Here is a 25,177-nt window from a genome sequence, read left to right as displayed (position 1 = left end):
AAATTGATGGATAAATAAAAAGCTTTTCAGACAAGCAAAAGTTAAGAGAATTCAGTACCACCAAACCAGCTTTACAATAAATGTTAAAGGGACTTATATAGTTAAGAAATACAAGAGAAGAAAAAGGATCTACAAAATCAACCCCAAACAATTAAGAAAATGGCAATAGGAACATATATATCAGTAATTATTTTAAATGTAAATGGAGTAAATGCTCCAACCAAAAGACACAGACTGATTGAATGGATACAAAAACAAGGCCTATATATGCTGTCTATAAGAAACTCACTTCAGACCTAAAGACACATATAGATTGAAAGTGAGAGGATGGAAAAATATATTTCATGCAAATTGGAAGCAAAAGAAAGCTGGAGTAGCAATCCTCACATCAGACAAAACAGACCTTAAAATAAAGAATATTATGAGAGATAAGGACACTACATAATGATCAAGAGATCAACCCAAGAGGAAGACATAACAATTGTAAATATCTAGGTACCCAACATAAGAGCACTTCAATTCATAAGACAAACACTAACAGACATAAAAGGAGAAATTGACAGTAATAGAGTAATAGTAGGAGACTTTAACACCCCAATCACACCAATGGGCAGATCATCAAAACAGAAAATTAATAAGGAAACACAAGTCTTAAATAATACATTAGATGAGATCTCATTGATATCTTTAGGACATTCCATCCAAATGCAGAAGAATACACCTTCTCAAGTGCACATGGAACATTCTCCAGGATAGACCATATCCTGGGTCACAAATCAAACCTCATTAAATTCAAGAAAATTGAAATCATATCAAGCATCTTCTCCTACCACAATGCTATGAGACAAGATATCAATTACAAGAAAAAAACTGTAAGAAACACAAACACATGGAGATTAAACAACACATTTCTAAATAACCAACAGGGGATTCTCTGGAAGTAGCATGGCTGCTCCCCTCGATTGACCCAGCTCTACCTGGTGAACTGCTGACGAAATGCAGTCGGACGATATTATCTGGGATATACTAGGAAACAAGCAATTTTGTTCCTTCAAAATAAGAACCATGACTCAGAGTTTCTGCAGAAATGAATATAGCCTGACTAGACTGTGTAATTAGTCATCCTGTCCCCTGACAAACAGTCAGTATGCCACTATCAAAGAAGAGAAAGGTCAGTGCTACTTGTATATGAAGGTTATAGAATGAACAGCTTTCCCCAGGTGTCTCTGGGAACGGGTCCGGCTTCATAAAAACTGTAAGAAAGCACTGGAGCAAATAGATGAAAACCTAATTTACTGGCCCCGTTTCATTTGACACAAATGTAGGCAGAGATTCACCAAGATCACCTAGTACCTGATTCGAATTTGAAAACTTACACTTAAGCGACAGAGGAAACTTGTTCCTTTGAGTAAGAAGGTGAAGTGGAGGGAAAAACGAAGAGAGGAAAAGGCATTAATAGCTGCTCAGCTGGACAATGCCATCGAAAAAGAGTTGCTGGGAGACTGAAACAGGATACATATGGTGACATCTACAACTTCCCCATCCACGCCTTCGACAAGGCCCTGGAAGAGCAGGAGGCAGAGAGTGACTCTTCAGATGCTGAGGAAAAAGATGATGAAGAAGATGAAGAAGACGTGGGCAAAAGAGAGTTTGTGGAAGATGATGAAGTGGATGAGAGTGACATAAGTGATTTTGAGGATACGGATAAACTGGACGCCATCAGTGATGAAGGTCAGGATGATAAATCCTCCAGTGAAGAAGAAGAAAAAGCCCTTGATGCCAAACACAAAGGCAAAACGCCTCTGAAAGGGCCTTTGAGGAGGAAAAGAGCCTACGTAGAGACAGAGTATGAGCAAGAGACAGAGCCCGTGGCCAAGGCCAGAACCACGTGACTTCCCTTCAGACATTTGTAAATAGGACTGAACATCTTTCTTTTTTACATCTTAAACACATAACACTTCTGGATTTTTCTCTTCTTCTTGTTTTTTTTAAACATAATATTTGTGTTTTTAATATTTATGCTAGTTCTGTGGGGCAAGGAGGGAGTGGAGAAAAGCCTAAATTGTAAATATTTTTATAGCATTGTTACATGACATGTGTTGAAGTAACAGCTTGAGCCCAAGAAGCATAAGGGGTGAGTCTGTGGGTATAAATATTTCTAAATTTAAGTGTTACCCACTCACCCCTGTTTCCTTGGCATCCTCCCCCTTGCATGCCTCCCCCACCCCTTTATTTAGAAATGTCCAGATTCCATTTGTTCATATTCTCCTTTCTCTACTTCTGAGGGAGTTAAAAAGAAGGAAAGAGAAGGTCTAAGTTATAATGTTTAGTATAAATATACCTTTTGCCTGAAATAATTCCATTGAAAACAACTGGAAGAGAAAGACAATCCTTTCCTCTTCAGGAAAGTAATACAAGTCTTAAGTTGCGTCACAGGGAGCACCTTCAGAAAGCTGGTGCACTCTTCGGATGCAGTTCCCCACCTGACTGTCTTCACAGCTGTGGGGGATTTTAGCCAGGAGACCCTGAAACGTGAAACCAAACAGGCTTGTTTTTTTGATTGTTACTTCACCTTGGTGGTTCTTTCTTGGTATCAGACTCAAAGAAGGAAAGAACTGATGACACTAGGGCAGCTCATGGTACTGGTGTAATGCTGGGAACTGGAAATGTCCTACTGGCTCACAAAGCAGCAGCTTTCTACCAGCCAACATGAAGCAGATTCGATATAGGGCTCGAAAACTGCTTGAGGTTAAAAAGCCAAGATGAATATAGTATCCCTCAATATTTTTAGGATGTTAATTTCTTTTCATGCTGCCTATAACTTTAAATTGAAGATTTTGAGACAATGATTTATAAAGTATGTATACATGGACACACAGCTGTTATATGTGATGGCTTGGAAAAGTAAACTTCTGTGGAATATGAGACCAAAGGAAGAATTCCCACATGGATAAATAGAGTATATGGAAAACATTGTTGCCTCTGAAAAAATAAATAAATAAATAAATAAATAACCAACAGGTTACTGAAGAAATCAAAAGACTTTGATTTTGAATTTGATTAGAATCAAAAAAATTTCTAGAAACAACTGACAATGAAAGCATGACAATTCGAAACCTATGGATGCAGCAAAAGCAGTTCTAAGAGGGAGGTTTATAGCAATACAATCCTACCTCAAGAAATAAGAAAAACATCGAATAGACAACTTAACTTTACACCTAAAGCAACTGGAAAAAGATAAACAACAACAACAAAAAAAAGATTAGTAGAAGGAAAGAAATCATAAAGATCCAAGCAGAAGTAAATGAAAAAGAAAGAAACAATAGTAAAGATTAATGAAACTAAAAGTTGGTTCTTTGAGAAGATAAACAAAATTGACAAACCTTTAGCTAGATTCATCAAGAAAAATAGAGAGAAGGATCAAATCAACAAAATTAGAAATGAAAAAGGAGAGGTTACAACAGACAATGCGGAAATACAAAGAATTATAAGAGAGTATTATGAACAACTATATGGCAATAAAATGGGTAACCTGGAAGAAATAGACAGATTCTTAGAAAATTTCAGTCTTCCAAGACTGAACCAGGAAGAAATAGAAATTATGAATAACCCAATTATAAGCACTGAAATTGAATGTGTGATCAAAAATCTCCCCCAAAACAAAAGCCCAGGACAAGATGGCTTCACAAAAGAATTCTATCAAACATTTAGAGAAGAGCTAATGCCTATCCTTCTAAAGCTCTTTCATAAAATTGCAGAGGAAGGAACACTTCCAAACTCATTCTACAAGGCCACCATCACCCTGATACCAAAACCAGAGAAAGATGACACAAAAAAGAAAACTACAGGCCAATATCACTGATGAAAAAATCCTCAACAAAATTTTAGCAAACAGAATTCAGCAACACGTCAAAAAGCTCATACACCATGATCAAGTTGGGTTTATTCCAGAAATGCAAGGATTCTTCAATGTACACAAATCAATCAATGTGATACACCATATTAACAAACTGAAAGATAAAAACCATATGATCATCTCAATTGATGCAGAAAAAGCCTTTGACAAAGTTCAACACCCATTTAGGATGAAAACTTCTCAAAAAATGGGCATAGAAGGAACCCACCTCAACATAATAAAGGCTATTTATGATAAGCCTACAGCAAACATTATTCTCAATGGTGAAAGACTGAAAGCATTCCCCCTAAGATCAGGAACAAGACAAGGGTGTCCACTTTCCACACTATTATTCAACATGGTTCTGGAAGTCATAGCTACAGCAATCAAAGAAGCAAAAGAAATAAAAGGAATCCACATTAGAAAAGAAGTAATGCTCTTCCTGTTTTCAGGTGACATGATACTGTACATAGAAAACCCTAAAGATAGTATCAGAAAATCACTAGAGCTAATCAGGGAATTTAGCAAAGTTGCAGGATTCAAAATCAATACACAGAAATCACTTTCATTTTAATATTCTAACAATGAAAAATCCAAAAGAGAAATTAAAGATTCAATCCCATTCACCATTGCAACACAAAGAATTAAATATTTAGGAATAAACTTACCTAAGGAGACAAGTTACAGCATCTGCCTGCAATGCGGGAGACCTGGGTTCAATCCCTGGGTCGGAAAGATCCCCTGGAGAAGGAAATGGCAACCCACTCCAGTTTTCTTGCCTGGAGAATCCCATGGATGGAGGAGCCTGGTGGGCTACAGTCCACAGGGTCACAAAGAGTCGGACACGACTGAGCGACTTCACTTCACTTCACTTCACCTCAAGGAGACAAAAGAACTGTACCCAGAAAATTATAAGACAAAAATGAAAGAAATCAAAGACTACATAAACAAATGGAGAGATAGGTAGGAAGAATCAATATTGTGAAATGACTATACTATCAAATGCAATTTACAGATTCAATGTGATCCCTATCAAATTACCAATGTCATTTTTCACAGAACTAGAACAAAATATTTCACAATTCATATGGAAACACAAAAGACCCCGAATAGCCAAAGCAGTCTTAAGAAAGAAGAATGTGGCTGGAGGAATCAACTTTCCTGACTTCAGATTATACCACAAAGCTACAGGCATCAAGACAGTATGGTACTGGCACAAAATCAGAAATATAGACCAATGGAACAAGAAAGAAAGCCCAGAAATAAACCCATGCACCTATGGGCACCTTATTTTTGGCAAAGGAGGCAAGAATATACAATGGGGCAAAGATAGCCTTTTCAATAAATGGTGCTGAGAAAACTGGACAGCTACATGTAAATGAATGAAATTAGAACACTTCCTAACACCAACACAAAGATAAACTCAAAATGGATTAAAGACCCAAATGTAAGACCAGAAACTATAAAACTCTTAGAGGAAAACATAGGCAGAACACTCGACATAAATCAAAGCAAGATCCTCTATGATCCACCTCCTAGAGTAACGGAAATAAAAACAAAATAAACAAGTGGGACCTGATTAAACTTAAAAGCTTTTTCACAGCAAAGGAAACTATAAGCAAGTTGAGAAGACAACCCTCAGAATGAGAGAAAATAAGCAAATGAAACAACTGACAAAAGATTAATTTCCAAAATATACAAGCAGCTCATACAACTCAATACCAGAAAAAAAACAAACAACTGAGTCAAAAAGTGGGAGAAAGACCTAAACAGACATTTCTCCAAAGAAGACATACAGATGGTTAACAAATACATGAAAAGATGCTCAACATCACTCATTATTGGAGAAATGCAAACCAAAACTACAATGAGATTGACCTCACACTGGTCAGAATGGCCATCATCAAAAAGTCTACAAACAATAAATGCTGGAAAGAGTGTGCAGAAAAGGGACTGCTCTTACACTGTTGGTGGGAATGTAAACTGATACAGCCACTGTGGTAGACGGTATGAAGATTCCTTTAAAAACTAGGAATAAAACCACCATGTGACCCAGCAATCCCACTCCTAGGCATATACCCTGAGGAAACCAAAATTGAAAATGACACGTTTCCCTTGTTCACTGCAGCACTATTTACAATAGCTAGAACATGAAAGCAACCTAGATGTCCATTGACAGATGAATGGATAAAGAAGTTGTGGTACATATACACAATGGAATATTACTCAGCCAGAAAAAGGAGCACATTTGAGTCAGTTCTGATGAAGTGGATGACCCTAGAACTTATTATACAGAGTGAAGTGAGTCAGAAAGAGAAAGACAAATATTGTATTCTAACATTTATTTACGGAATCTATAAAGTGGTATTTACAGTGCAGCAATGGAGAAACAAACATATAGAATAGACTTATGGACATGGGGAGAGGGGAGGAACAGGTGAGATGTATGGAAAGAGTAACATGGAAACTTACATTAATATATTTAAAACAGATAGCCAACTGGAATTTGTTGTATGGCTCAGGCAGCTCAAACAGGGGCTCTGTATCAATCTAGAGGGATGGGATGGGGTGGGAGATGGGAGGGCAGTTCAAAAAGGGAGTGATATATGTATACCTATGGCTGACTCATGTTGAGGTTTGACAAAAAAACAAAGTTCTGTAAAGCAATTATCCTTCAATAAAAAAAAAATAAAAACAAGGTTTATGAAGCCAACCAAAAAAAAATTTAAGTCGCAGATCAAATATTAGTGTGACCCATCATTTTGCCATGAATTATGATAGTAATAATAATAAAGTATCTTTATAAAACAAAGCAGAGAGCATAGGTACAAGAGCTTAGGAACGAGAAGAGAAAAGTGGACTGAGTCCAGGAATAAAATGGAAGAATGCCACAGAAATAGAGTAAAAACTGGAAGCATCACGAAAGAGAATAGGTACTGCTAAAATGTCAGTAAGGGATATAGTGGCCCTAAGTGAGAAAATTAAATATGTAAAAAGTAAAAAGGATTACAAAGAAGAAAATGGAGAAGAAAGAAGAGAGAGAAGGGTAGGAAGGAAAAGGAGAAGGAGGAAGAGGAAGAAGCAGAGAAGAAATAAAGGAGAAGAAGAAGGGGAAGGAGAAGGAGGAGAGGAGGAGGAGGGGAGGAACAAGGCGGGGAAGAGAGGGGAGGGGAAGAAGTGGGGTAGGGGAGGGGAAGAAGTGGGGTAGAGGAGGGGAAGAAGTGGGGTAGGGGAGGGGAAGGGGTATGAGGAGAAGGAGGAAGAGAGAAAGGGAGAGGGAGACAATAAGATGGAGGAGAATAGGACTTTATCTACTGATTGAAAAAGCCTATCACACCTGAGGAAGAAAAGTATATAAACCAGTCAAACTGAGTTATAGTATAATTCAGTTCAGTTCAGTTCAGTTCAGTGGCTCAGTCGTGTCTGACTCTTTGAGACCTCATGAATCACAGCACACCAGGCCTTCCTGTCCATCACCAACCCCCAGAGTTCACCCAAACTCATGTCCATTGAGTCGGTGATGCCATCCAGCCATCTCATCCTCTGTTGTCCCTTTCTCCTCCTACCCCTAATCCCTGCCAACATCAGGGTCTTTTCCAATGAGTCAACTCTTTGCATGAGGTGGCCAAAGTATTGGAGTTTCAGCTTTAGCATCAGTCCTTCCAATGAACACCCAGGAATGATCTCCTTCAGAATGGACTGGTTGGACCTCCTTGCAGTCCAAGGGACTCTCAAGAGTCTTCTCCAACACCACAGTTCAAAAGCATCAATTCTTTGGTGCTCAGCCTTCTTCACAGTCCAACTCACATCCATATGCCACCACTGGAAAAACCATAGCCTTGACCAGACAGACCTTTGTTGGCAAAGTAATGTCTCCTCTTTTTAATATGCTATCTAGCTTGTTCATAACTTTCCTTTCAAGGAGTAAGCGTCTTTTAATTTCATGGCTGCAGTCACCACCTGCAGTGATTTTGGAGCCCAAAAAATAAAGTCTGACATTGTTTCCATGAAGTGATGGGACCAGACGCCATGATCTTAGTTTTTTGAATGTTGAGCTTTAAGCCAACCTTTTCACTCTCCTCTTTCACTTTCCTCAAGAGGCCTTTTAGTTCCTCTTCACTTTCTGCCATAAGGGTGGTGTCATCTGCATATCTGAACTTACTGATATTTCTCCAGCAATCTTGATTCCAGCTTGTGCTTCTTCCAGCCCAGCGTTTCTCATGATGTACTCTGCGTGTAAGTTAAATAAGCAATTATTAGACTTGGAATATAATGAAATACTTATACTAATATCCTAGCTATAACATCAACTTATACAATATTGTTTAAAAGAATGCATGGACAATAGGCATGAATTGGGACTAACCCACAAAAGTCAGTAAAGGAGAACAAATCAGATAGGTCTCCAAGTCAACACTGTCATGAAAGAGTCATTGAACCCTGCCTACAGATCACTGAAAAAAAGACAATGCCACTTAATAAAAAATTATACCTGACCTTTATATCATCCAAGTATAAAAGTAAAACCAATTTGAAAAGGAAAAAGAATAGATTTAAGAATTTCATTCAAGTACAAGATGAAGGGGGAGAAGGAAATGGCAACCCACTCCAGTGTTCTTGCCTGGAGAATCCCAGGGACAGAGGAACATGGCAGTCTGTGGGGTCGCAAGAGTTGGACACAAGTTAGCGACTAAACTACTACTACTAAAATTCACATTGGAGAAGGAAATGGCAACCCACCCCAGTGTTCTTGCCTGGAGAATTCCATGGACAGACGAGCCTGGTGGGCTGCAGTCCAATGGGGTCACAGAGAGTCGGACACGACTGAGTGACTAACACACACACAAGAGATGAAGGAAAACTGACAGTGAATATTAATCCTATATAACCATAGGACCAACAGTAACACAATTGTTGGATTATGGTTATATTGTCAAGTGAGAATGGTATAAACTTTGACAATATAGAAATGAAGATCTCTCATAAAAATTATAAAGTACACTGATATGCAACTAGGGTTTAAGGTATATCACTTAAACACAGAAAATAGTATATATTAAAAAAATACTTTCAAGTATATTTGCCTCTGGGTGTATATAGTAAAAGTTAAACACTAAAAAATATAATTAAGCAAAATGAATGCAAAAGAAAAATGACTTAAAGAATTGGAAGGAAAAAGAAATACCTAATTTTGCTTATTATCCACAGAAGGAAATTAACAGATATCTATTTAAAATAATAGAGGATTAAGAGTATTATTATGAAAAGTAACAGTTATAAATGTAATAAATAGAACATAAAAAAACCTTCAAAACATACAATTAAAATAGTAAAAATAAAGCAAAACACTTTAAACCCACAAAAATATTCTAATGCATAACATAGTATTATAAAAGTATAACCCAAAAGTACTTGCTATATCAACAAATGTCTAACCTAATCTAGTATAAAATAAGAAAAATACTTTCAAATATATTTCACTTTGGATGATTCGCCAATTATGTCTTTTTAAAAGTCTTGAAAGGCAGTCTGAACACACCGTTCTAGGAACAGCATCACATGGCAAGTGAAAGTGCTTGTCTTTGCGTGTCTTTCTTTGGATACATAAAGCCATGCTATGTGTGTGATATGACTTTTTTTATAATATTGTTTGGGGGGACACAATTAAATCTCACTTCAGAGATATGTACATATTTATGTTTGAAGGAGAGACTTGATTGGTTTGACCTATAAAATGCCTGAATCCATTTTAAAATGAGCCATTTTGGGTACGCTACATTTTTATCCAATTATTTCAATCAGTAAACTACGTATTCGAGAAGCCAGTTGAATCAATTATTCGTCATCAGTAAAATTTTGGCAATAATCCCTTTTAGGAAGTCATAACATTGATTGGGAAACCCCCTGAAAGTACCTGAACCCAAGTTGGCCTTGCACAGTTTGCTCTTAGTATCATTACACTGGTTTTCATCATGGGAATCATCTTGGCCAATCCTTCATAATATCCTTTATTTAAATATTGAAGATTAATTCTCATGGGTGACTGAGCTTAGTTAAAAAGCTCTGATTTCAGGTGTTAAAGGATGTCAGCTTCTTAATGTGAAATAAAGAATTTCTTGTTTTAATTGTAAAACAAAAACTCCAAGCATTTCTTAAGGGAGTTTAGATCCATTAAGAAATCCTAGAGAGGTTCTGAGTTAATTTGCCCCCAACATTTATTTCTTTTTCACGAATAAGATTGGGACAACACCACGTAGGTGGTTAAATCTGTGTTTGCTTAATGGATCACTGATCCTTCATGGTCTTTTCAAATCCAACCAACCAGTTAACTTTTCAAAAACGGGTTCTCAAAACATCCACATCCACATGCAAATATGGACTCTCAAAGGAAAAACACAACTACTACAGAATTTCATGCCCAAGATGAGGCCCAAGACTGAGGGAATGTAGGCAGCAAGTTGGAATTAGTGTCCAGGGCCTATTTAATCCAGAGCATTCCTTGATGCTGCAATCATTTTGCCAGGAAGCTCTTATTCTGAGGAAAGAAATAATTAAGTTGTTTAATATTAACATTTTGACCCATGTTTACTATGTTAAAGGGTAGGGGAGGTAGGAGGGGGCGTTCAGGATGGGGAACACATGTACACCCATGGCTGATTCATGTCAATGTATGGCAAAACCCACTACAATATTGTAAAGTAATTAGCCTCCAATTAAAATAAATTAATTAATTTTTTTAAAGAGTAGTATTCTATGGTTTTCTTAGATCATGTATAAAATTGCTGGGTGATCAATATGAACAATTTAACCATATCACACACAATTTTTTCCTGTTATTGATAAAGTATAAGCATAGTGATAAAAGTTATCACATACTGACTTTTCAATTACATTAGCACTAACTTTTTCATGTTGAAACTTACAAAGTTTTCTACTCTAGACTAGTATTTTACATTTGTGCTTTGGGAATTTTCAAATGATATTTTTTAAAATCTCATTTATTTCTCTGGACAGAGGAGCATGGTGGGCTACAATTCATGGGGTCACAAAGAGTCGGACATGACTAGTGACTAACACACACACACACACACTTAAGTTTATATTAAGTACAAGTTTGGGGACAAAATAGATACCTGAAAATAAAATAAGATTAACATTCTGGTTGATACTCTATCTTCTTAAAAATTCCCCAGACATCACTTTTGGTAGTGGAACAGTATTTTTCACAATCAAACAGAAGTTTCCAACCATGCAGGGATGGATAAGAGGCTAGAAAGAGACTGAAAGGCTAGAATAAGTAGTAAGAACAAAGAATTTTCATTATAAAGGTCTTTCATTGTATGAGAGCAGGTAGTGACCCCATGAATTGTAGCCCACCATGCTCCTCTGTCCAGAGAAATAAATGAGATTAAAAAAAAATCATTTGAAAATTCCCAATTCATGGGGTCACAAAGAGTCGGACACGACTGAGCAACTGAACTGAACTGAACTGAGCCTGGGTGCTGTTTATGGCAAGGGTACATATAAGCTGGGTTTGTGAGAGTCTGTTTCAAAAGTTCTCTCATACGGAATTTCTTCAATTGGGAGTGTAACACTGAATACAGGAAACCTCATTTAAATTGAAGTTGGGAATCCAGAAGGGGAAGCTCTCACACACTACCACTCATTGCCATCTGCAGACCCCTAAAAGGAAGAGACATACCTTGTGTCTCTAACAGAAGGAAGGTTACTACTTTACTAACCAGCAGGAGGAAGATTTTGTCCTTGCCCAGTGACAAGTGCCACCAATGAAAACATTGCAATTCAGCCAATGGGAAGCCATCACTAACCTAAATTCTCACTTTCCTCCAATGGACTTTCATTCAAAACACTTCCTCCCAGCCTTTCCCTCTTCTCTATAAAGTAAGTTACTTTCCTTTGTTTGCTGGACTTGCCTATAGTTTTTCCCACAGCATGCTTGTAAAAGCAAAAGAAGACTGATTAGTCCTGTTTTTTTCTTTTCACAGTGTTTGGATGAGAAGTGACTCTGATTGACTGAGAAAGGCCTTGGAGTTCTTAGGCAATTCAAGAGTTGAGGGAGTTTCAAGAGAAACTCACAGGCAAATTAGTTACTAACATTTAAAAATAAGAATTTTCTATCAGCAGTGTTGACTATATCATCTTCCTATAAAGTTTTAGTAGAATAGATTTTTGGCTTTTTCTGATTTGTCTGAACTTACTAATAGTAAATTGCAGAGTAAAGAAAAAACACTTCTAGGGAAAAGGAGTTTTCTGGTTGACAGACAATTATCCAGGAAGAGAGCCATAAAAATGTTAACAGGCCTCTTGGCCAGAAGATAATGTAAACCACCTGAGACCTTTTGTATACGGGAAGATATGCAAAAAGAAAGCCTGGTCTCCATGAAGGTCAGGACTGCTGCCCCTGCATAACTATATACTCCATTATTTCTTTATGTACAACTTGGGGTATATAAGCTGATTTTGAAAATAAAGTCTTGAGTCTTGCACCGATGCTGGGCCCCCCATGTCATTCTTTTCTCCCCTTTTTCGGCTGAATTCCCATCTGGAGCAGGGAGGCTCACCACGTCTACTTACTTGCCCTGGCTTCTTAGACCCACGTGAAAGGGAGCCTAAGGTGGGGCACCCTTCGATATTCAAGTGGGCACCGGTGGCCTAACGTAGATGGTGCAAACCTCTTGTCTCGAGGTTTTATTGGTTTTCCCCGTAAACCAAGTTATCCAGCCTCTTTTTCCCCACCTAAATTTCCTACTATACTATTTCTTCCTAATCTAATCTTATATTTCTAAATAAATAAGTTTTCCTCGCCTATCCGTCTCCCCTTTGAATCACCCTGGATCCACCAGGGCTGGACCCCGGCAGTAAATTAAATGTTTGTTACATGAAGTAGTTTGAACTTTTTCTATGGCATTTGACTTGTACCTATTACAGGACCAGTGAGTAGAAATGAGTCACTTAGATTTTGAGTACACTTAAGGGGCTTCCCTAATAGCTCAGTTGGTAAAGAATACACCTGCAGTACAGGAGACCTGGTTTCAATCCCTGGGTAGGGAAGATCCCCTGGAGAAGAGAAAGGCTGCCTCCTCCAGTATTCTGGTCTGGAGAATTCCAGCACTGCATAGTCCATGGGGTTGAAAACAGCTGGACATGACTGAGCAACTTTCACTTCACTTCACTCCAGCAGACCATCTAGCATCTAGATGTATTTAACTGAGACTCATGTGCATATTTTATGGAGAAAATTTAATGTTATAACTTTTGTGACTGTAGATCTCACAAAAATCTTAAAAACTAAAATGAAAATAAGAATTTTCACATAAAATTCTTTTGGGGAAAAAAGTTCTCTTGTAAAAAACCATCTGAGAATCTTGCAACACTGGACCCAAATTCTGATTGTAAATTCCAAATAGAGCTAAATACCAACTACTGGCTTTAGATGTGATATGTGTCCTCCAGTTCACCACACCCCATTTCATTACTGACTGAGCCAGATGATACTTGCCATTTTTTTTCACTCATTCTGTCTTTATCATGACACAAGTCCCTGATTTAGTACCAATTCCAGTTATTCACAATACTTATCTGGCACTGGAGTTCAAAAATTCTGTCCTAAACTCTGTCTTTCGGATGGTATTTGTAATCTCAATTCCTTAGTATATTTCTAGTCCACATCAGCAGAATGTCCTGCTGAATAAAGTCCACCTCATTTTTTCTCTACTCCTCTACTCTTCTTCTACCCTTGTTGACAACTGTTGCAACTTGTCAACTATAAAGTTGTCCACAGATTTTGAATGTTCCCCTCAAAATTCTGCAAGAATTAAATCCAAACAACACAAAGCAGTTATCAGAGAAGCCCAGGTTGTAGGAAAGAGAGTGGTAGGTCTTCTCCCCAATTAAATACAGACTCTTACTTCTTTTTCTTGGCTGTGCTCTGAAAATGGGGAAGGACCCAGAAATAGCAATACTACTATTAATAATTGAAAATTTAACGTTTGACATATTTTTCTGATGAAAGTAAAATTTCATTTTTTAAAAGAGGTTTTGGCTTCACACTGGAGGCTAAGGAGACATGAGAAATAAACAATGAGATCCTGGAATAGATATCGGGACAGAGAAAGAATATTAATGAAAAAAAAAAGAAATTTGAGTAAGACTTTTAGTTTAGTTAACATTGTTGTAGTAATGTTACTTTCCTGGTCTGTATCACTGTACTGTATTTATATAAGAAGATACCATGAGGGGAAACTGGGCAAAGATTCTATAGGAACTCTGTACTATTTTTGCAACTTTGTCTAAAATTATTTCAAAGTAAATGTTTTCACAATTTAAAATAAATTTTATATTTTTCTTTATGGGCTTCCCAGGTGGCACTAGTGGTAAAGAACCTGCCTGCCAATGCAGGAAACGTAGAGATGTGGGTTCAAATCCCTAGGTTGGGAAGATCCCCTGGAGGAGGGCATGGCAATCCACTCCAGTATTCTTGCCTGGAGAATCCCATGGACAGAGGAGCCTGGCAGGCTATGGTCCATAGGGCTGCAAAGATCAGACACGACTGAAGCAACTTAGCCCACAAGCACACAAACATTTTTCTTTAAATGCATCTGGTAAAACATATATCTATGATGTAAAAAAGAGTGAATATGTCCAATACTAATCTCTAAACAGTACTGAAATATTTAGAAAAAGATATCTGTACATTTGTATAGAAATCCTTCTGTGACGTATATACATTCCCATGGCACACACTATGTTAACAGCTGTTGGACTATCCATGGTCTGGCTATCTCCCTGGTTATATTGCTCTATTTTAGTCTCTTACTACCAGCTTTGCCTGGACGAGGTCCAAAGATAGCCAGTGTTCTTGAACATTATGTGTTGTGCATTTTGCTGTAACACGTGCAGTGGGTCAGTTGCCCAAGCACTTCTCTTACCCTAACTGGAGGATCTAACTGAGTCTGGCCAGTTTCATATGTATGATACTCTAAGGGCCACTGTGCTGTGCTTAGTTGCTCAGTCATGTCTGAATCTTTGCAACCCCATGGACTGTGGCCCACCGTGGGGATTTTTCAGGCAAGAATACTGGAGTGGGCTGTCATGCCCTCCTCCAGGAGATGTTTCCAACCCAGTGATCAAGTCCAGGTCTCCCACAATCCTGCAGGCAGATTCTTTACAGTCTGAGCCACCAGGGAAGCCCCTAAGGGGACACTACTTTCTCCCTTAGATTCTCTACACCATTATGAGTCAAATCTCTTTTTCATCAACATTGATATTTGCTACCCTTATGGCTTAATTCACTCAATAAATATTTATTGAGCATCTGTTATATGTAATGTACTGGGCTAAGCCATGAAAGCTGACTCTTTGGAAAAAACCCTGATGCTGCGTAAGATTGAAGGCAAAAGGAGAAGGGGCAGCAGAGGATGAGATTGTTAGATAGCATCACTGACTCAATGGACATAAATCTGAGCAAACTCTGGGAGACAGTGGAGGACAGAGGAGCTTGGCATGCTGCAATCCATGGGGTCACAAAGAACAGACACAAATTAGCTACTGAACAACAAAAACAACAAAGCAATGAGACTATAGAAAGAAAATGTTGGATATTAATCTTATCTTTATGGAACTGGGCACATACTTGGTGTATGTACTTAATGAATGAATAATTAGCTGTTTTCTTCCTTCTTTCCTTCCACTTTCTTCTTCTTCTTCTTCTTTTTTTTTTTCTTCTCTTCCATTTCAGGTCTTGAATTATAACTTCTCTCTGGCTCCTAAAAATATTTTTAAAAATCTATTTCAGTTCACCAATTTATTGTATAAAAGAATCTTGATTATATACAATTAGCTCAACTCTGCTATATTAGCATCTATAACTTTCATTTTTGAAAAATACTGCAGGTCAACAGGTTTCCATTCAATGTAAAATTTATATATTTGTGAGCATAGGTATAAACATGCAAAGAGTTGGAGGTTTTGAGTCTTGCTCTTTTCAACAGCCTGCTTCCATGGCAACAGAATCTATTAGAAGCAACCTTGTCACCACAACTTTAAGTTCAAATAATTTCACATAAAAGATAAAAAGGTATGTGGCAACTCTATCTTGCTCCATCTTTTACATAAAGTAATTTCTCAGAAATATGATCAGCATTTGAGACAACTGTGATTAAAAATTAAAAGACCCTGAGAGAGAGAAAAAGACTATCCATAACAGGGATTTTGAAAGCTTAATGAAAGGTAGAGAAAACGTGGTAGGACTGCAGGCTTTAACATTTTCTGCATAGTGAACAACTGACCCAAAGTTTAAAATGTGAAGCTTCAGATCATCACTGGGAGACTAAAATTTTTCTCCTTAAGAGTTTACACTTAGACGCTCATGAAGAACAAAAAAATTTTTTTCCGTTAAGGTTGAAGAAATCCTCAGTTTATAGTGTCAGTTATTACTTGGATCAGAAAATTAAACATGAGTGCAAATATGTCATTATGTCCTTTGAATGTCAGAGGACTTTTTCCAAACCCATTGTACAACAAAGGCAGAGGGGCCCTGTGTGTGTGTGTGTGTGTGTGTGTGTGTGAGTGTGTGTGTGTGCTTAGCCATGTCCAACCCATGGACAGTAGCCCTCCAAGCTCCTCTGTTCATGGGATTTTCCAGGCCAGAACACTGCAGTGGGTTGCCATTTCCTACTCCAGTGGATATTCCCGACCTAGGGATCGAACTTACATCTCTTGCATCTCCTGGATTGGCAGGCAGATTCTTTACCGCTGTACGACCTGGAAAGCCCTAAGAGGGGCCCTAGAATGACACAGAATTGTCAGCCCAACATTTTTTGTTCTTGGTTCACCGGCTTTCCAAATCACTGTGCTCTAAAACACTCTGCATCAATTTTGTTGAACTCAATAGGTCATGGAGTCTTCTCATGAGGTCTCGGTCATAGAATTAATTCCTGAATATATTAAGTTTTATGGTCACAGACAGCACCAAAATTTTCAGCAATCATAAGAAAAGCTGGGCCAGCCAGCAAATAAAAACTTCATCTTCAAAACTGTTTACTGAAGTTATTATAATGATTAAATATAATCAAGTACATATTACCCATTTGTATTTAGTTTTATTAGGAGATTTAGCTCAGGTTGCTATTGTTTGGTCAATTCAGCCCCTTCAGAGATAAGGACAAAGTAATTTCTGTAAAGAACAATAGACAGTCTGGTCACTGGATCTACAATTTAAAAATCTACTTATAACTTAGATAAATGTAACATGAATATATATGTAATCAACATCTAATATTGTCTGGTGTCGATAGCAATATACATACACATATACAAATTTGTCAGTTTGCAATTTTTAAATTCAGGATTTAAAGTTAGAATATTAGGGACTTGAATCAAAGTTTTGGTGCTTTTAAATTCTGCCCCAGCCTAGTTCATGGAAAAGACTCTGGCAAAAAAAATCTATTTGCATTCTTGGTAAGGCCTAGCGTGCTATAGTCCATGGAGTCGTAAAAGAGTTGGACACAACTTAGTGACTGAAAAATAACAACAAAAGTATTTTTAAAATAAATATCTTTCCCCACCAGAATACAAACTCCAAAAGCCCAGAGACTGTCTACATTGAACTCAGCATAATCACCAGCTGGCAGTTAACCAATTGTAGACTAGTTGAAGAGAGCAAGTTAAGTTCAAAAGCTACTTTTCGTTACATTTCTTTTAATTTTTAAGCTTAGAAGTTAACAAAAATTTAATTTTGAGATAATTCTATACTTACAAAAAGTTACAGAAATAGTATAAAAGATCCTTATACACCTTCCACTCATATTCTATAAATATCATCTTACATGGTTCAGATGGTAAGGAATCTACCTGCAATGTGGGAGACCCAGGTTCAATCCCTGGGTTGGGAAGATTACTGGAGAAGGGAATGGCAACCCACTCTAGTATTCTTGCCTGGAGACTCCCATGTACAGAATAACCTGGAGGGCTACAGTCCATGGGGTCAAAGAGTCAGACATGACTAAGAGATTAACACTTTCACCTTCTATATAACCACAGTGAGTGCCAGAGTTCTAGTCACTCAGTTGTGTCCAACTCTTTGCAATCCCATGGATTATAGCCCACCATGCTTCTTCTGTCCATGGGATTTCCCAGGCAAGAATACTGAAGTGGGTAGCCATTCCCTTCTCCAGGGGATCTTCCCAACCCAGGAATCAAACCCAGGTCTTCTAAATTGCAGACAGAGTCTCTACTGTCTGAGTCACCAAGGAAGTTCCATATAACCATAGTTCAGTTCAGTTCAGTTCAGTTCAGTCGCTCAGTTGTGTCCGACTATTTTCAACCCCATGAATTGCAGCATGCCAGATCTCCCTGTCCATCACCAACTCCTGGATTTCACTCTCAATAACCACAGTACTATCATTAAAATCAAGAAAATAGTATTAGAATCAATCTTAACATTAAGTAACACTATTATCTAATTTACAGACTTTCTTCAAATTTACCAATTTACCCATTAATATTCTTTATCTGCTTCAAGATCTAACCTACGACGCCTGTAGTTGTCATGTCACTTTACTCTCCTATAAGCTGAAGTAGTTACTCAGCCTTTCTTTGTCTTTGATGACCTTGACACTTTAAAGAATGCTAGCCAGTTATTTTGTAGAATGCTGCTCAATTGGAATTTATCTGATGTTTCCTCATGATTAAATTCAGATTATTCATTGTTGGTGAGAATACCACAGTAGTGACACTGTGTCCTTCTCAGTGCATCATATCAGGAGGTGCATGATATCAGTTTGTCCCATCATAGGTAGTATTAACTTTGATCACATGACAAAGGTAAAATCAGCTGCTGGAGAACAGTATTTTGTTACCAGATTAAAATAAAGAGATCTATGACACACACAAAATACATTAAGACACTCTATTAAAAAATCAGGCATGAAATAAAAAGAAGGAAAAACACTACTTTTCTAATCAATCAACAAATCTAGTACAATATATAACTCTTCCAAATTTCTGTTTTATATTGTGTCCGTTTTGGTAGGTTGTATTTTTCAAAGAATTCATCAATTTCACCTAAGTTGTTAAACATATGAGCATACAGTTGTCAATATATTCTCTTACTGGGCTTCCCTTGTGGCTCAGCTAGTAAAGAAGCCATCTGCAATGTGGGAGACCTGGGTTTGATCCCTGGGCTGCATAGATCCCCTGAAGAAGGGAAAGGCTACCCACTCCAGTATTCTGGCTGGGATAATTCCATGGACTGTATGGTCCATGCAGTCACAAAGAGTCAGATGCAACTGAGCAACTTTCACTCACTCACTCACACTCTCTTATTATTCTTATTATGTCTTTAATATCTATAATGATAGTCCCTCTCTATTCTTTAGAGCATCAGATTTTATTTTCACCACCAGACACATCTACAGCTGAGTGTCATTTCTGTTTGGCCCAGAATTTTCATTCTTTCTAGAGTTATTTCTCTGCTCCTCCCAAGTAGCATATTGGACATCTACCAACCTGGGAGGGCTCACCTTCCAGTGTCATATCTTTTTGCCTTTTCATACTGTTCATGGGGTTCTTGAGGCAAGAATACTGAGGTGGTTTGCCATTGCCTTATCCCTGAACTGCCTGGTTCATAGCTTCATTGAGATGCACAAGGTAATGCTCAAAATCCTTTAAGCTAGGCTTCAACAATACATGAACCAAGAACTTCCAGACGTACAAGTTGGATTTAGAAAAGACAGAGGAACCAATGATCAAATTGCCAACATACACTGGATCATAGAAAAAGCAAGGAAATTCTAGAAAAACATCTACTTCCACTTCACTGACTATGCTAAAGCCTTTGTATGGATCACAATAAACTGAGGAAAATTCTTAAAGAAATGAGAATAAATACCAGACCACTTTACCTGCTTCCTGAGAAACCTATATGTAAGTCAAGAAGCAACAATTTGAATTGGACATGGAACAACAGACTGATTCAAAACTGGGAAAGAAATATGTCAAGGCTGTATATTGTCACCCTGCTTATTTAATGTATATGAAGAGTACATTATATGAAACGCTGAGCTGGATGAATCATGAGCCAGAAATCAAGAGATTGCTGGGAGAAATATCAATAACCTCAGATATGCAGATGATACCACTTTAATGGCAGAAAGTGAAGAGGAACTAAAGAGCCTCTTGATGTGAGTGAGAAAAGAGAGTGAAAATGCTGGCTTAAAATTCAACATTCATAAAATGAAGGTCATGGCAACCAGCCCCATCAATTCATGGCAAATAGATGGGGAAAAACTGGAAACAGTGGCAGATTTTATTTTGGGGGGCTCCAAAATCACTGAAGATGGGGACTGCAGGCATGAAATTTAAAATTAGTATTTTAAAAGATGTGTGCTGCAGTTTGCAGGCCCTGGCCCTCTGTCCTCTCTCTATCTCCCTTTGCCAACATGGTTGTTCCCTGTGTGTCCTGCCCCCAGCTGCCTCCTTCTGTCTCTTTCTTAGGGTTAGGATTAGCTTTGCCCCTAGACAAGGCCTCTGGAAAGCCGCCACTGCTGAGCTACAGACAAGTACCAGATGCCAGTTATCAAGGCTAAGAAGGGCTTCCCTGGTGGCTCAGATGGTAAAGGATCTGCCTGAAATTTGGGAGACCCGGGTTCAATCCCTGTGTTGGGAAGATCCCCTGGAGGAGGGCATGGCAACACACTCCAGTATTCTTGCCTGGAGGATTTGCATAGACAGAGAAGCCTGGCGGGTTACAGTCCATGGGGTCACAAAGAGTCGGATACGACTGAGTGACTAAGCACAGCAAAGGCTAAGACACACTGCAGTTATAACAAGAAAAATATTGCAGCTTTAAGACATGAAACTTACACAGCAGATTTTAGAATTCAACATAGGAAAGAGACATTTAACTAACATGATGGGAAAAGATTCAGAAAGTTTTACACAAGAGAATATTGACAGAGTGATTACTTACCTTTTCCCCAGGGGTTTGAGAAGTGAGCCCAGCCAATAATGAAGTATCCTGAAGAGATTTTTCCAAAACAAAGAGCATCCAGTGGGGAGAAGATGGCCGCCCATTTCATGTTCTTTTTATACTGGCAAACAAGCATATTATTCAAGAATGCATGAGGCACACAGAAAGCTACTACATGTGAAGAAGAAGAAAAAAAAAAAAAAAAAACCAGTTGTGAGCTCAAGGTCTGTTTTCAGAAAAAACTAAAAACCAAAGACCCAATTGGCAGCAGATGACTAATTAAGGAGGAACTAGAAAAAATGTTAGTGGAAAAACTGTCAGATCAAGAATAAGCTCAGTCCATTTGGCTGCTGAAAAGATTATCAATGTGGTATTATCTGGTATTGATTTTCTCTTTACCTATGTTTTCTCTCTGTATTAGTTTCCTAGAGATGTTATAAGACAGTATCACAAACTAGGTGGCTTAAAACAAGAATTTGTTCTCTTACAGTTCTGAAGGCTAGCAGTCCAAAATCAAGGTATTGGCAATATTAGCTTGCTTCTCCTGGAGGCTCTGAGGAAGGATCTGTTCTATGCCTCTCTCACAGGGTTTGGTGGTTGCCGATAATAGCTGGTATTGATTGGTTTGCAGCTGCACATTCCAATCTCATAGTAGACAGTTCTGACAAAACGTGATCCACTGGAAGAGGGACTGGCAAACCACCCCAATATACTTGCCGTGGGAAAATCAGGAATTGTACAAAAAGACAAAAGGATATGAAACCAAAAGATGAGGCGCCCGGGTCGGAAGGTATCTCATATGCTCCTGGGGAAGAGAGGAGGACAACTACTAATAGCCCAGAAGGAACCAAGTGGCTGGGACAAAGCAGAAATGACGCTCACTGTGGATAGGCCTAGTGGTGAAAGTGAGGGCCAGTGCAAACAACAGTGTTGCATGGGGACCGGGAATGTTAGGGCCCGAACCAGGAAAACTGGATGCGGCCAAGCAGGAAATGGTAAGGATGAACATCGACCTCTTAGAAATCAGTGAACTAAAATGGATGGGAATGGGAGTTTAATTCAGGTCACCATTATATCCACTACTGTGGGCAAGAATCCCATAGAAGAAACGGAGTAGCTCTATTAATTGACAAAAGAGTTCAAAATGTAGTACTTGGGTGCAACCTCAAAAATGACAGAACGATCTCAGTTCGTTTCCGAGGTAAGCCATTCAACATCACAGTAATTTAAGTCTGTGCCCCTACCAACAACGCTAAAGAAGCTGAAGTTGATCAGTCCTATGAAGACCTAGAAAAACTCTTAGAACTAACATCAAAAAAGATTTCTACTCAACATTGGGGATTGGAATGCACGAGTAGGAAGTCAAGAGATACCTGGAGTAATAGGCAAGTTCAGTCTTGGAGTACAAAATGAAGCAGGGCAAGGGCTAACTGAATTATGCCAAGAGAATGCATTGGTCATAGCAAACATCATTTTCAACAAAACAGGAGATGACTACACATGGATATCACCAAATGGTCAATACCAAAATCAAATTGACTACATTCTTTTTAGTTGAAGATGAAGAAGCTATACATAGTCAGCAAAAACAAGATCTGGAGCTAACTGTGGCTTAAATCATTAGCTTCTAATAGCAAAATTCAAGTTTAAACTAAAGAAATCAGAGAAAACACTAGGCCATCCACCTAGACTTAAAATCAAATCCCCTACGAATATGCTTATTTAACTTATATACAGAGTATATCATGTGAAATGCTGGGCTGGATGAAGCACAAGCTGGAATCAAGATTGCCAAGAGAAATATCAATAACCTCAGATACACAGATGACACCACCCTTATGGCAGAAAATGAAGAAGAACTAAAGAGCCTCTTGATGAAAGTGAGAGAGGAGAGTGAAAAAGCTGCTTTAAAACTCAACATTCAGAAAACTAAGATCATGGCATCTGGCCCCATCACTTCATGGCAAACAGATGAGGAAACAATGAAACAGTGACAAAGTTTATTTTCTTGGGCTCCAAAATCACTGAAGATGGTGACTGCAGCCATGAAATTCAAAGACACTTGCTCCACGAAAATAAAAACTAAGATCAACCTAGACAGCATATTAAAAAGCAGAGACATCACTTTGCTGACAAAGGTCCATCCAGCCAAAGCTATGGTTTTTCCAGTAGTCATATATGGATGTGAGAGTTGGACTGTGAAGAAAGCTGAGCGCTGAAGAATTGATGCTTTTGAACGTCAGTGTTGGAGAAGACTCTTGAGAGTCCCTTGGACTGCAAGGAGGTCCAAACAGTCCATCCTAAAGGAAATGAGTCCTGAATATTCATGGGAAGGACTGATGCTGAAGCTGAAACTCCAATACTTTGGCCACCTGATTTGAAGAACTGACTCAAGGGAAAAGACTCTGATGCTGGGAAAGATTGAAGGCAGGAAGAGAAGGGGATGACAGAGGATGCGATGGTTGGATGCATCACCGACTTGATGCATGAGTTTCACTCACCGAACATGAGTTTGAGCAAGCTTTGGGAATTGGTGATGGACAGGGAAGCCTGGTGTGCTACCGTCCATGGGGTTACAAAGAGTCAGACATGACTGAGCAACTGAACTGAACTGATGAATATGCAGTGGAGGTGATGAATAGATTCAAGTGATTAGATCTAGTAAAGAGTGTGCCTGAATAACTATGGACAGAGGTCTGTACTATTCTACAGAAGGCAGTGAACAAAACCATCCCAAAGAAAAAAAGAAAGGCAAGAAGGTAAAGTGGTTATCTGAGGAGGCTTTACAAATAGCTGAAGAAAGAAGAGCAAGGGAGGAAAAAAAAAAAACAACAACAAGGAATAAAGGGAAAGGTACATCCAACTAAATGCAGAGTTCCAAAGAATAACACAGAGAGACAAGAAGGCATTCTTCAATGAACAGTGTATAAGACTAGAAGAAAACAACTGAAGGGGAAAGACTAGAGATCTCTTCAGGAAAATTGGAAATATCAAGGGAACTTTTTTCCCCAAAGATGGGCATAATAAAGAACAGAAATGGTAGAGACCTAGCAGATGAAGAAGAAATCAAGGAGAGATGGAAAGGATACATGAAAGAGCTGTACAAAAGAGGATCTTAATGAGCTGGATAACTATGATGTGGTCAGTAACCCAGAGCCAGACATTCTGGAGTGTGAAGTCAAGTGGGTCTTAGGAAGCACTGCTGTCAGTAGAGCTAGTGGGTGCGATGTAATTCCAATACGACTATTTAAAACCCTAAAAGATGATGCTATCAAAGTGTTGCACTCAATATGTCAGCAAACTGGAAGACCCAGCAGTGGCCACAGGACCAGAAAAGGTCAGTCCTCATTCCAATTCCCAAGAAGGGTACCACTAAAGAATGTTCAAAGTATTAGACAATTTTACTCATCTCCCATGCTAGTAAGTTAATGCTTAAAATCTTGTATGCCAGGCTTCAGCATTATGCAAAGCAAGAACTTCCAGAGGTCCAAGCTGGATTTAGAAAAGGAAGAGGAACAAGAGATCAAATTGCCAACATTTCCTGGATCATAGAAAAAGCAAGGGAATTCCAGGAAAACATCTACCTTTGTTTCATTGACTATGCTAAAGCCTTTGATACATGTGGATCTTAAAGAGATGGGAATACCAGACCATCTTACCTGTCTCCTGAGAAACCTGTATGCAGGTCAAGAAGCAACAGTTAGAACCCTGTATGGAACAACCGACTGGCTCAGGATTGAGAAAGGACTACGACAGGGCTGTTGTCACCCTGTTTATTTAATCTATATGCTGAGCATATCATGAGAAATGTCAGGCTGCATGAGTTACAAGCTGGAATCAAGATAGGTGGGAGAAACATCAATAACCTCAGATAAACTTCTGCCACTCTAAAGGCAGAAAATGAAGAGGAATGAAAGAAACTCTTGGTGAGGGTGAAGGGAGAATGAAAAAACCGGCTTAAAACTAAATATTAAAAAAAACCCCTAAAATCATGGCATCTGGCCCCATTACTTCGAGGCAAATGGAGGGGGAACAGGTGGGAGGGGAGTAGTGACAGATTTCCTCCTCTTGGGCTCTAAAATCACTGCAGACAGTTACTGCAGCCATGAAGTCAGAAGACAATTGCTTCTTGGCAGGAAAGCTATGACAAACCTAGACAGTGTGTTGAAAAACAAAGACATTATTCTGCCGACGAAAGGTCCGTATAGTCAAGGCTATTGTCTTCCCAGTGGTCATGTATGGTTGTGAGAGCTGGATTGTGAAGAAGGCAGAGTGCTAAAGAATTGATGCCT

The 25,177-nt window shown here is 38.5% G+C and overlaps 2 pseudogenes; both read left to right on the top strand.

Moving 5' to 3' along the window:
• The first annotated feature begins 996 nt into the window (after positions 1 to 996).
• Positions 997 to 1,958, top strand: LOC138442891 (protein MAK16 homolog pseudogene; annotated as a pseudogene).
• Positions 1,959 to 20,355: 18,397 nt separating this feature from the next.
• Positions 20,356 to 21,560, top strand: LOC138442959 (small ribosomal subunit protein uS9m pseudogene; annotated as a pseudogene).
• The last annotated feature ends 3,617 nt before the right edge of the window (positions 21,561 to 25,177 follow it).

This window comes from Ovis canadensis, chromosome 6, assembly GCF_042477335.2.
Source record: "Ovis canadensis isolate MfBH-ARS-UI-01 breed Bighorn chromosome 6, ARS-UI_OviCan_v2, whole genome shotgun sequence".
Classification (NCBI taxonomy): domain Eukaryota; kingdom Metazoa; phylum Chordata; class Mammalia; order Artiodactyla; family Bovidae; genus Ovis; species Ovis canadensis.
The sequence above is the reverse complement of the archived record's forward strand: the minus strand, read 5'-3'. Positions and strand labels throughout refer to the sequence as shown.